The sequence below is a fragment of the Mizuhopecten yessoensis genome, unplaced genomic scaffold (assembly GCF_002113885.1).
Source record: "Mizuhopecten yessoensis strain PY_sf001 unplaced genomic scaffold, ASM211388v2 scaffold2207, whole genome shotgun sequence".
NCBI lineage: Eukaryota > Metazoa > Mollusca > Bivalvia > Pectinida > Pectinidae > Mizuhopecten > Mizuhopecten yessoensis.
Genome location: NW_018404431.1, coordinates 38,122 through 39,554, shown reverse-complemented (window position 1 = coordinate 39,554; position 1,433 = coordinate 38,122).

Sequence of the window (1,433 nt, the reverse complement as noted above, 5' to 3'; positions counted from 1 at the left end):
ATAACAATTCAACGACTTCCAAATGTCTTTGACTTCAATACACCAATGGCGGCTTCTCCTTATCACACCAGATCTGTATTGCCGCTCTGTGTTGTTACTGTGTGTCACTGATAACACTAACACATTGGTGAACAAAGAACATAGGTTTATGGAACCTGTTCACAATTTTAAGACACTGCAGAAGCAATATGATTTTTATCGCCTCCAATATTTATCGGAAAGTACAAGACAATGCAATTAGGGGAACGTTAATCTCGTTTTACTTCCTATCCATACATTTCGGTAACACTATCTATCGGACAGATATTGTCCTGTATTTTTATTTAGCTTTTGACGTTAAAAGGACAAAGTTCATACCTATATGAATAATCAATCATGACACAATTGTTATGGGAGAACCGAACAAGCTAGGGACTCGCAGGCCAAAAGTATTTCAACCGAAGTGACAGCGAAGCAACAAAGTAAACATCATTCACCTGAGTTAGTAAACATTAGAACAAAAGAACAACTGAGACGTGAAATGAATTGAATTGCTATGACTGATATGATAAAAAACGATGTTTTCCCGGGGGAGGGGACAGCCTATTTGGAACAACATTTTGGAATCGATCTTTTCGAACGTTAAGTTAGTTGTGCTTTAACAATTTCGAAAACACAATTCAAATGGAGATCATTCATGGATTATTCCAATGTCGAAATGTTGAATATTTTCCAAAGATTTAAAAAAAATCCATTTAAGGCATGGTCTTCACTGTGACATTTTCTATTAATTCCTGTCCGCCTCCATGGGAAGATTGAGCCTCCTGTGGTGTTCCAGTGGACTTTCTACGGGATCTCGTTATACCGTCGCTGCCTAACGGGGACACGCTGTGACGACTTCGCCAATAGGGACTTCATTTGAAATATCTCTGTAATGAATGGTTCTTAGTGAATCTTGTTTAAATCTCTAAAATCGCGTTAACGTGTAATTGCATTGCTTTTGTGGGTTAATGCTATCTTTTAAGAAAATGGTATTTCCCGAATTTGATTATTTTTGGCTGAGGATACTTCTTGCCAAACCAGCTATCTAAATAGAAATATCATTATGGCATTACGAAAGACAAGAAAAAGAAAATCTCGACATCTTAAATTCCGGAAAGCACCCATTTTAAATCCCATGATCATCTTTTCTCGAGGTGAAAGGCTTTCTTGCCAGAATATTATTCTTACCAAATTTCCAATTGTTTGCTTCCACTTACACTTAGGTCTAAATTACAGCACTATATTGGTTGCAGTAATTTAAACAACAAACAAAAATTGATAACGGTCATAATTTAACACTATGGTTTATATTATATACTTCAGTTAATACCTCCGCTAAAAACTGCGTTAGATCGTTGGTAACCTAAATACTATTGTATGACCTGACGGAAGTCACATTTGACATACAAAAC